Consider the following 12,165-nt stretch of genomic DNA (forward strand, 5'->3'; position numbering starts at 1 on the left):
CAAACACAACTGCACTACCGTAAACCCCAAAACACTAACCCCAGCCCGACTCCCTACACTACCCAAACACCACTGCATGACCCTAAACCCTAAAACATGGCCCCCTACACTACACAAACACAACTGCACTAGCCTAAAACCTAAAACACTAGAACCCAGCAAGACCCCTAACAGTATACAAACACCACTGCACTACCCTAAACACTAAAACACTACCCCTACACTACACAAACACCACTGCACTACCCTAAAACACTACCCCAGCACGGCCCTTACACTACACAAACACTACTGCACTACCGTAAACCCAAAACAGTACCCCAGCACTACCCCCTACACTACCCAAACACCACCGCACTACCCTAAACCCTAAAACACTACCCCCAGCATGACCCCCTACACTACACCAACACCACTGCACTACCCTAAAACACTATCCCCAGCACTACCCCCTACAGTACACAAACACCACTGCACTACCTCAAAGCCTAAAACACTACTCCAGCACTACCCCCTACACTACACAAACACCACTGCACTACCATAAACCCTAAACCACTACCCCCAGCACAACCCCCTACACTACCCAAACACCACTGCACTACCATACACCCTAAAATCCTACCCGCAGCACAACTCCCTACACTACCCAAACACCACTGCAATACCCTAAACCCTAAATCTACCTCCAGCATGACCCCCTTCACTACCCAAACACCACGGCACTACCCTAAACCCTAAAACACTACCATCAGCATGACCCCTACACTACTCAAAAATCACTGCACTACCCTCAACCATAAAACACTACCACCAGCAAGACCCCCTACACTACTCAAACACCACTGCACTACCCTAAACCCTAAAACACTACCCCAGCATGACCCCCTACACTACCCATATACCACTGCACTACCCTAAACCCTAAACAACTACCCCCCCAGTACGACCCCCTACACTACCAGAACACCATTGCACTACCCTAAACCCTAGAAAAGAAACCCCCACCCCATGCCCAATCCCCCTTAACTCTCACTCCTCGTGAGTCCTCTCTCCTCGTGGTTCCTGCTTCACATTGTCTCTGAGGTACAGTGCACGTCATTGTGAGGAAACAGAACAGCCTCTGTTTCTTTACAACGACGTGGATCGTCTACATGTTTTTTACAACGCATGGGCATTTACCATACATACATTTACAACAAAATTGTTTTGGGAAGGAATGCGTGGTAAATGACCATGCGATCTAAAAAAAATCATAGTAATGACTTCGCGATGTACAATGCATGCGTGCAATGGTATCGCGAAGTAAAAGAGTCGTTGTAACAGCTGTTTACCGATTGAAGCTGGTCCCTGTTCTTCAGTGAGACGTTTATTTGATTAATTAGGAGGAAGGAATGTGTTTTTTTTACCTAAAAGTGCATTCTCAGCTGTTGTATTGTGAAAGTGTCCGAGGGGCCTGGTTTCACTTCTGATGAGAGAGTGGAAGAGTCTGTTTGGATCTAAAGGAGTTCTGTTGTTAGACGGGGCCGGCGCGACAAGTCATCAGAAAACATAGCTAATAGAAAGTGTCCTCCCTGAAGTGTGGAGCAGTGCCATGAGAGGTCAATGAGTGTGCGTCCCACCGCAGTGTGACGGTACGCCGTGACCCATGTGCCGCCACCAGGGTACGGGAGGCAGAAGCAGCATTGCAGGTCCTCTTGAAGACCGTTGTAGCACAAAGTCTACATTTTGGTACTAGGGCATTTTAACTTTGTTGTTCCTACCAGATACAAACAGAAGATCCTGTGTTATTCAGTGCCCTTGTTACCTTTTTTGTGGGCTGTAGTGCTTGTCACTTCGCTGCCCCGCTGGTGCACACGACTGGGCACCCCACCTCATGTGCCATCTGGAGGGCTGGTTTCGGTTTCTGGAGTGGCAACATAAACAGTTGCTCCCAAAGGACTAGCCTGAACAGTTAGGTGAATATCCCCTGCCCCAGCATTCCATGGAAATTCTTTCCTAGCTCTCCCACGTTGATGAGGACGTCATAATAGCACGGCTCCGCTTGCGACACCGTATGACGTCATCGGAGCCATAAGAGGACCTCGTCGCATGCTGATGTCAGTTCCACCCATTATTTCCGTGCCACCGAGGCAGACTGAGACATTTTCACATGTATACATAGTATAATAAATATATATATATATATATATATATATATTTACCACTATTCCTCCAGAAAGGAACAAAACGGGTCGCACTCCACAGGTCAGTTTTGCAGTTTTTTTTATTTTTCCATTACATTCCACAAACTAGGGCCCTATGGATTAGCAGCGTGGTTCAGCTGCAGGGCGCCGCACCCGATCTGAGCGCTGCACGAGCGGCAAATGGAACCAACAATGGAGAATATATATAGATATATAAATATATATCTATATATATGTATATATAGATATATACATATATTCACTGAAAAAACCATAGGTTTCAGGCACATTATAGTTAGAAATTAGCATTTAAAAAACCTTAGAAATTCACTGAAAAAAACATAGGTTTCAGGCAGGTTATAGTTAGAAATTAGCATTTAACAAAACGTAGAAATTCACTGAAAAAACATCGGTTTCAGGGGCGTTATAGTTAGTTGGACATTTCACTCATACAAAACCATAGAAATCCCCCCGTTATAGTTAGTTCAGCTAACTATAACTCGCGCGCCCGCAATGCACTGCTGATGACGACACATATTACATCACTCATGACATGGTCTGTGTCATCACTCATAACATCACTGACGACATCCCAGATGACATCACTGATGACATCATCCAGTGAATGTGTGTTTTTTCTGAAAATTAAATATGTTTTATATATGTATATCTCAAGGTCGATGGAAGAATAATTGGGTATATAAGTGTCTAAATGGATGATTTTTTTGTAAAATTGATTGTATAACTGACTGATTAAGTGTATCTTAATGAATACATGGGTTAGTAAGTAATGTTTAAATATGTAAATATCTGTATCAGTCTCTCACTTTGTGTATAAGTGGCTGCATGGGTTGTGAGTAGTAACATGAGTGTCTTTATGAGTTATTAGTTGGCTTTTTGAGTATCAGTACGAGTGCCTGTATGGTTGGGTTGGGGGTATTACTTAGTGCATAGATGCATGAAAGAGTGACTCACATTTTGTATGTGTTGAAGACAGCCTGTGTGCAGGACTGTATAGGTGGATGAGTGTGTGTATGTGTGTGTTAGTGAGTGAATGACTGCCTCAATAGTGTCTTTATGAGTAACTACATATGTTTTAAACTAGTATATGTGAGTATTGGAGTATATAAGTGAGTATATGTGAGAGTGAGAGATTGGAAGAGTTCCTGTACAAATAAGTAGGTGTTTCTATAAGTGATTGTTTAAGAGAAAAAGTATGTGTAGGTTTCTGTAGAAGTAAGTGTGGTAGTGTGTGTATAACTGTAAATGCAAGTAGATGGATGTTTGATACTTTGTTTTCATGTGTGACTATGTGGGTGAGTAACTCTATGGATGAGTGGCGGTGTGTAACAGGATGTATAGGTATATGAGTACATATGATGAGTGAGTACATGTATGAGTGACTGTATAGGGACTGTTGGTGAATTAGTGGATGTGTGTGTAGATCTTGGAATTACTGAATAGGTGTGATGTAACTGGTATTGGTATGTCCATTGTTTTGAAAATGTTAGTTTGTAATTTTGAGTGTGTGTATGAAAGGTTAAATTAGGGTGAGGGGAGCTGGGGAAGCAACCGCGCATAGCCCTTCAGACACTCCAACGGCACCAGTATAGTGGGGGGATCTCATTGCCAAACTTAGAGGCGTATTACTGGGCGGAACACCTGACCCCAATAAATGACTGGATTCATGCACCAGCGGACCACCCGACTTATGCACTGGAACGAAGCAAACTGTCTCCACACAATGTACTCTACTACCTGTACGGGGGGAAGGCGGGGAGATCGCTTCTGCCGGCCACGGTTATTACCCTGCGGGCATGGACACAGGCTAAGAAACGCATGGGTTGGGAGGAGAGACCGACCCGACAGACGCCACTATGGCACTGCCAATGGTTAACGGAAATTAAAAAACTAAAGGGCTTCCAAAGGTGAGATGACATTGGTATATCAACCATAGGAGATGTGATCAGGAAGGGTGAACTAAAATCATTTAGCATGCTACAGGCGGACTATGGGCTGCATCGTTCGCAAATATTTAAACACACACAGTTGGCGCATGCATGGAGAGCCCAGAACATCACACTCACAGACATACCGGAATATGACCATTAGAGGGCAGACTCCTTCAAGAGCAGATAGTGCATCAGGCGGTTTCCCTCACACACAAGACACTAACGAATAACATGCTTGGCGATTTAGCTAAACTTAGAGGCGTCTGGGAGGCAGATGTAGGGGAAATGGAAGACCTAGACTGGGAAATAGTCCTGATGCACCCTCGGGAAGTAGCAATCAAGTCAAGGTTGAGGCTAATACAGTTAAATGTACTCCATAGGACCTACTTTGACAGGAGGCGTCTCCTCAAGATGGGAAGGTTAACCGACCCCTCATGTTTTAGATGCGGATACCACCAAGGGGACTTTTACCACACTATATGGTCTTGCGAAAACATTCAAACATATTGGGCACACATCTTCACGGAATTGGGAGAGGTTCTGGGTATAGAATTGACACGAGACCCGAAACTGGCACTGCTGGGCATGACAAATGAGGTGGACCTGCCACGCCCACAACTTATCCTTTTGGTATTAGCCTTAGTAGTGGTGAAGAGAGACATCGCAAAATACTGGGGAGTTGCAGAGGCACCAGAGATAGAGGAATGGAGGAGGGGCCTAGATCTGTACATGGTGGCAGAAAGAGTAACCTATAAAGCCAGAGGCTGCCCTAAAAAGTTTCGGAAAGTGTGGAAGAAATGGAGACAATATCATGGTCTGGAAGGAGGGCAGTAGGGTGGAACAGAACGACAGGCAAGGGCAAAAAAAAGGGTCAGAAAGGATAGACGAGTTAGCAGGGATACTGCCTGGAGAGGGAGGAGAGTCAATCAGATACCGAAGGGAGCAGAAATCAGTGGTTCTGTGGGTTGGTGGCGGGTGGGGGGAGGTAGAGTTGCATGAGACTCCGTACCTGGAGTCGGTGAATTGCTACTATTTGTAATAGAAGGATATGTGATGACTGTTGTTCTTCCAGCGGGTATATGTTATATTAGTTATCCTTTTCTATTTCTACAGTTGGGAAGAGGGGGGGGAGTGGGAGAAAAGTAAAATCAGAGATTTATCATACGATGAACAGCCCAAATGGACTTTGGCCCAGATACACTCAGTGTATGAAGGATTGAGCGCCGCCCGGCCTCCGGGATGTGGGCAAAATGGCTGTGATGCTGGGTATGAACAGGTATCTGACGTCTTGGGGGGGAGGGGGGCGCAAATGATATTTTTTTCTGATTTCCGGGGCTGGAAATATACGTATATTTGCTCTGCACAAAAATAAAGTAAAAAAAAAAAAATTAGGGTGAGGGGAGGTCTGCCACTCTATCACAAGGATGATGTCATCAGTGATGTCATTCGAGATTTCATCAGTGATGTCATGAGCGATGTCACTGACCATGTCATGAGTGATGTAATATGAAACGTCCTCAGCAGTGCATTGAGGGCACGCGAGTTATAGTTAATACAAATAACTATAACACCAGAATTTCTATGGTTTTATACGGGTGAAATGTCCAACTAACTATAATGCCCCTGAAACCTATGGTTTTTCAGTGAATATATATACATATAAATTTTAATGTGCTGAGGCCACGCCTTACAACCAAAATTCTCTGCCCCAAGCCACATGGGCTGGGTGTAGGCCATGGGTGGCCCAAGTGACCATCCTCCCAGCCAACTGTTGTGAGACCTCTTGGCCAAGTCTAGCCCATGGGATTAGTGGCATTTTATATTTAAATTATTTAAACTATTGAAAGTTTTAACAGTTTAGTAACAGGCTACCATGTGGTAACTAAGATTCATTCCTTCAATGGCTTCCACCAGAGGATGGGTTTTAGTACCAACGTCACATTGGAATGCACCAGGTGAGGGGAGGTTGGTCTGTGACCTGGAAACGTGTTAAGGCTGCCTGGGTTCTGGTGCGTTCCTACTGTTAAATTATTCAAACTGTTGGTCCTACAAAGTTTTAATCGTTTACTAGATGCTGCATTCATCACACTGTGATGTTCTCTCCTTTCTTCTGATATTCTCTCCCTTCCCCTTTAAGACTCGTTGGTCTTCTCTTCATTCTTAGTTCTCAGAATGTATTCCCCTCAAGAATTCTGTACTGTGTCAGTTGCTTTTGGCTGTTCTTGGATGAGGTTTAATAAACCCACCTTGCTTAACCTGATGACTTCTATCCTCATTTTATTATACCTTCAACAACATTATACTGGCGACGATCGGAAACGACCTCAACAGAACAACATAGCAAGATTCCTGACCTTCTCTCTCTCCTCCAGCGGCTGATCATTTGCATTTCAAGTGAAGCGTAGACTTCCCAGCTGCGGTTTTCAGACTATCATGGTGGTGAGGAGAGCGGGAGGCATAATTAATATAAAAGGATATTGGGAATATATATAAAAGAAAATTGACATTTAAACTTAGCGCTTAAAATTAATGTTCGTTTCGTGCTCTCGCTTTGTTTTTGATTCCTGACGTCACTTACGCTGCGTTTCAAGCGTATGCGTTCCAAACAGTGCAACGAACGTACTGCGCGCTGACGATTATCTTCTGTGACTCTGCGCAGGCTGTGAAACGAGCGTACTACGCGCTGACGTTCTGTTTAAGTAACGCTGCGCTCCAGGAAACCTGCGCTGCGTTCCAGTCGAACGTTCTTCTTGTTGACGTTCTTCTTTGATAACGCTGCATTCCAAGAAACCTGCACTGCGTTCAGGTGGAACGTTCTGTTTGCACTTCGTCTACATAGAACGTCTCCATTCTCAATAGAACGTCTCCATTCTCAAATTGTTCTGCACAGAGAGTGTTCATTAGAACCTTGAACAATTATCATTTGTTTTCACCAGTCTAATACATTTCAAAAGTAATTCAAGGAAAGACAATGCACAATTGGTGAATAAAAAAAATATTAAAAAAAAAAAAGAGAGAAGTCCATTTCTTTAATAAAATCAAGAGGAATTGGCTATAAAAAGAAAAAGGGAAATTAATGCAAAATTCAAGTTTATTTTAAACATACAAATAAAAGGAAAAGGATAAATATATAAAATTTACTTACCTATATAAAATGCAAAATGTAACTCAACCTGCATTTTTTCTTACGAGTCCAGGAGAGCCAAACGTAAAATGGAAAAAATGGAAAAAAATATTAGCAAATTACGCTAGAGTTTGTGGAACTAACTTGAGTGCGGAAAGGAAACACTCGCTTCTGCTACATTGTCTTGGAGGTGAAGGGCAAGATGTTCTTGAACATTTACCAGATTTGTCAGCTGCTGAACAAAGAAACTTAAATGAATACGAGATAGCCATCCTACAACTTGACAGGCATTATTTACCTAGACTTAGCACCATTATGGAAAGATACCATTTTGGTTTGCGTGAACTGAAAAAAGATGAAACAGTAGAGGAATGTGTATCTTCTTTGAGGAAACTCGCTTCGTCTTGTAACTTTGGTCAAACACTTGATGAAAGGATACGCGACCAGTTTGTTTTGAGATGCGCACACGATGATATAAGAAAAGAACTGTGGTTGAAGGATGAGCCTCCTCTAGAAGAAGTTTTAACAATAGCAAAACAAGTTGAACATATGACAAGATGTGTCGGTGAACTTAAAAAAGAGAAAGAGAAGCCATCTACTTCTGAGTCAAAGGATGAAGTAAAAGTAGATGAGACTGTTTATCAATTAAAGAAAGTAGAAAATGTTAGCTCAGAAGAGAAACATGTTAGGTCATCTAATTCTTCTTTCTCTACATCAAATAACAAATTTTCTTGTTTTAGATGTGGTCAAGTTAATCATTTGGCTAATTCACCTGTGTGTCCTGCTTTAAAATTTACGTGTAACTTATGTAATAAAAAAGGCCATTATGCAAAATTGTGCAGGACAAAAACATATAATGGTGATAACTCAAGAAGAAGATGGTCTCAACCTCAAGTAAGATCGATTTGTTTTGAAGTGAATGATGACGAATCAGACCATCCTTCTCATTTAGTCAGTGTAGAAAGTTCAATGGTAAATTTTTAATTTGATTCTTGCTCAAAGATAACTATAATTGATGAAAAATTGTATAATGATCTATTTAAAAAAAAAGTGAAGATGTTCAAATGTGATATCTTTCCATTAGGTTATAGTGAAAAACCTATTATGATGCTGGGATATTTCATGGCTGAGATAGAACTTGGTTCTCGTATTATTGTGGGTAAAGTCTATGTGTCAAAGAAAGGTGATGCACTTTTGGGATGGTTACATCAACGCCAATTAGGTGTAACACTTGATCCCAATGCCTCTCCTCAAGTCCAGATTCCTGAAGTGTCTAACTCAGTAGGTAACAAGAGTGATGATAGTTTGTCTTTGTCTTTAGCAAAACAATTTCCTGATGTTTTTAAAGAAGACTTGGGATGTTTGCGTGGTTACAAGCATCACATAAAGTTAAAGGGTAATGTTCTTCCAGTCGTGGCAAAGGTTAGGAGGATTCCTCTTATAGAGCAGGCGAAAGTTCAGGAAGAGCTAGACAAACTGGTGAAAAATGATATAATCGAACCGGTGGAGGCAACTGAGTGGCTCGCTCCAGTTGTTATTGCAAAGAAACCTACAGGTGAGATTCGCCTTTGCATTGATTTAAGGGCTTTAAATAAAGAAGTGGTTGTTGACAGGTTTCCCCTTCCCAACATAGATGAGATAGTTAGCACTTTAGAAGGTGCAAAGTATTTTACCACTCTTGATTTAGCTTCCGCGTACCATCAGGTAGAACTAGATAGTTCCTCTCAAGATCTGACTGCCTTCATTACACCTATGGGCACGTTTAAATTTAAGAGAATGCCTTTTGGTCTCGTTTCTGCGGCCTCCGTTTTTCAACGAATCATGTCAGATCTTAAGAGGTTTAACAGGTGGTAAGTGCTATCAGGATGATTTACTAATTTATGTTGGCAACATTCTTGAGCATGATTGTCGTGTGTCCGATGTATTGAAACGATTAGATGGTGCTGGAATGACTTTAAAAAGGTCTAAATGCAAATTCAGAGTTCAGGAAGTTAATTATTTAGGGCACTGTATCACCGGTGATGGGGTCTTTCCAAAGAAAGAACTAGTTGAATCCATTGACAAAGTTAAAGATCCAACTTGCAAAGATGAACTTCTCTCAATTTTGGGAATGGTTGAATTTTATGGTAAATTCATTCCTAATTTTGCAGACAAAACCCACAATTTAAGAAAATTAACCGCTAAAAACGTTGTGTTCGACTGGTCTAGTGAATGTAAGACTGAATTCATGTGCATCAAGAAAGAGTTAAATAAAGCTCCTTCTCTTCATGCATTTGTTCCTGGATTACCCACTGTTATGTTTACCGACGCTAGTGATAAAGGCCTGGGTCCTGTTTTAGTTCAAAAAAGAAATGGAAAGGATTGTTTAATTTGTTGTTCTTCTCGTTGCCTCAGAGGATCAGAGTATAATTACTCTGTAATAGAGAAAGAGTCGCTTGCTATTTTCTGGGCTTTAAGAAAGTTCAAAAACCTCATTTGGGGCACGAAAGTGTGTGTCTTGTCTGATCATAAGCCTTTGAGAGAGGTCTTTTCAAAAAAAGGTCTTGATGCCATTTCCTCTAGAATTAGGAAATGGATTGTTTCTTTGCAAGAATTTGAGTTCGAGGTGCAGTATATTCCTGGTATGGCTAACAGGTCAGCTGATTGTTTATCGAGATTGGTTGACAGCGAGAATGCTGAATTTGATGATACATGTGAGCTTGATGATTATACCAATGTGTGTGAAGTAACTGACGGTGCAATTGATGAATCTGAGTGGAGGTTGGAGTTGGAAAAGGATGAAGAAATTTCTAAAGTAATTCTTTCCTTAAAGAGTAAATCTCGTCTGTGTAAGCCTTGGTCTTTGGTTTCAGATGAACTCTCTGTTAATAATGGTCTTTTGACTCGTGGTACAAAACTTGTTCCACCCTGTACTCTAAGGGGAAAGTTGTTGTCTCATGCCCATTGTGGTCATTTGGGGATTGTGAAAACTAAAGAGTTTCTGCGAATGCAATTTTGGTGGCCAGGGATGGATCTTGAAATTGAAAGGATGGTCAGAGAATGTCCAGAGTGTTGTTCTAGTGACAAGATCTTGAAAACGAAACAAATGCCTATGGTCAAGAGGGCCTTACCAGGTCATCCATGGGATGAGGTTGCTGTTGACATTCTGGGTCCGTTGTCTGGAGTTTCTGATACTCCTTATCTTATTGTACTAATTGATCTCTACTCTAGGTGGATTGAAGTTTCTGCGGTCAGAGAAATAACCTCTGATTCCATCATTAAGTTTTTGGAGCCGTTGTTTTATAAGGAAGGTTTTCCTAATAGTTTGTTATCTGACAATGGTCCTCAGTTCTGTTCATCTGTATTTGTTGATTTTCTAAAAAAAATGTGGGGTAATCCATAAAAGGTGTTCCTTATACCACCCTGAAACCAATGGTGCTGTAGAAAGGGTTAATAAAACGCTGAAAGAGTCAATTCAACTTGCTCACTCCTCTGGTTTAAATTGGAAAACCACTCTCCAGGACAGGATAAATACCTATCGTTTTGTCCCTCATTCCTCTACTGGGAGGTCCCCGTTTGAGCTGTTCAAAGGGAGGGTTCCTAATACCTTGTTGTGTCCTGGGTGGATGTGCTTGAATAAAGGTCTTGTAGATAATGACATAGGTGATTGGAGAGCTAGGGAATTGCTCAAGCAAAATGCACGCAAAACATATTTTGACAAAAGGAAAAGTGTTAATTTTCAAGAGGTCAAAGTGGGTGATTTTGTAAAAATAAAGACTCCGGTTGGACGAAAACCGTGGTCCAAGTATACTGATGTTAGAGCTGTTATAAAGATTTTCAGGAATGCTGTCAAGACAGAAGATGGAAGAATCTGGAATAAGAGTTGTGTGGTTGTTGTTAATCCTAATTTGTCAAGCGACTCTATCCATAAAGATGTTGGTTTGTGCAATGATTTTCTTCTTCCTTCTAACTCTTCCTTTGACAGGTCATCGTCTCCTTTCAAAAGGAGTCAAAGAATTCGTAGAGCTCCTTGCTACTGTGTTTATATACTGTTTAGCTTGTTCTTAGTTTTTTTACTTGTAAAGAAAGGGAGATGTGTGATGTTCTCTCCTTTCCTCTGATATTCTCTCCCTTCCCCTTTAAGACTCATTGGTCTTCTCTTCATTCTTAGTTCTTAGAATGTATTCCCCTCAAGAATTCTGTACTGTGTCAGTTGCTTTTGGCTGTTCTTGGATGAGGTTTAATAAACCCACCTTGCTTAACCTGATGACTTCTATCCTCATTTTATTACACCTTCAACAACATTATACACACATTGTGGTTATTAAGGTTCATTCCTCTAAGGAGAGTTTACACTAGAGAAATAAACCAAAGGCAAGACCCTTCCTCTTGAAAAGGGAATAACCATTTGGGGCAGCAGTAGAGCAGTAGATGGAGAGGGTTCCAGAAGGTGGGTATCTGCAGAGACAGACAGAAAGATGTTGGGACAAACGCAAAAGGTTGGAAAATAGCAACACGTTGTGCTCAAAAATGAGTATCTGCATTGAAAACTAGAGACAGGCCCCTTTACGTACATATGATTTCAGTGCTCAATAAGGCTGTCTCTGTTGATAATATAAAGTTAGCAGTCATGCCAAGGGAAGCAGGGTGTCCGTGCTCTAATGTATATAATCACTCACACTACTCTTCCCTCTAAACCTTCCTCAGAGCACCCCTGCTCTCCTCTCTCTCATTCCCTCCTTCTCTCTGTCTAATGCTCACATAGACTCAGTGACTACTTTTGACATGGCTGGTGAGGGCAGACTGTTGGTGGTCTAAGAGATACACCTTACCTTGCCAAGCTGCTCTGCCTAGTTAGTTTGAAAAGTTCAAGCCAGACAGTGTTGGTTATGTTATGCTATCACACTAAGTTACTTTTTGCTAT

This window comes from Lissotriton vulgaris, chromosome 6, assembly GCF_964263255.1.
Source record: "Lissotriton vulgaris chromosome 6, aLisVul1.2, whole genome shotgun sequence".
In the NCBI taxonomy this organism is placed as follows: domain Eukaryota; kingdom Metazoa; phylum Chordata; class Amphibia; order Caudata; family Salamandridae; genus Lissotriton; species Lissotriton vulgaris.